Here is a 227-nt window from a genome sequence, read left to right as displayed (position 1 = left end):
CCTCCCCCCTCCGTGCCGTTATGCAAGCAAGAGCAGGGGCGAGCGCTGAAGCCAAAGGGCAGGCGGGGGAACCTGCAAATGTTTCCCTCCTGTTGATATGACATGTTTGCTTTGGGGTGCCAAACTGCTCTGCAGCAAAAATACAGCTTGCAGCCAGCGCGGCAGCTGTCCCTGCCCCCAGCGCTGCAGAGCCTGGGGCCGGTGCGGGCATCTGGGGCTGGGGCTGC

The sequence above is a fragment of the Fulmarus glacialis genome, unplaced genomic scaffold (assembly GCF_000690835.1).
Source record: "Fulmarus glacialis isolate BGI_N327 unplaced genomic scaffold, ASM69083v1 scaffold40623, whole genome shotgun sequence".
In the NCBI taxonomy this organism is placed as follows: Eukaryota; Metazoa; Chordata; class Aves; order Procellariiformes; family Procellariidae; genus Fulmarus; species Fulmarus glacialis.
This window is presented reverse-complemented; position numbering follows the sequence as displayed.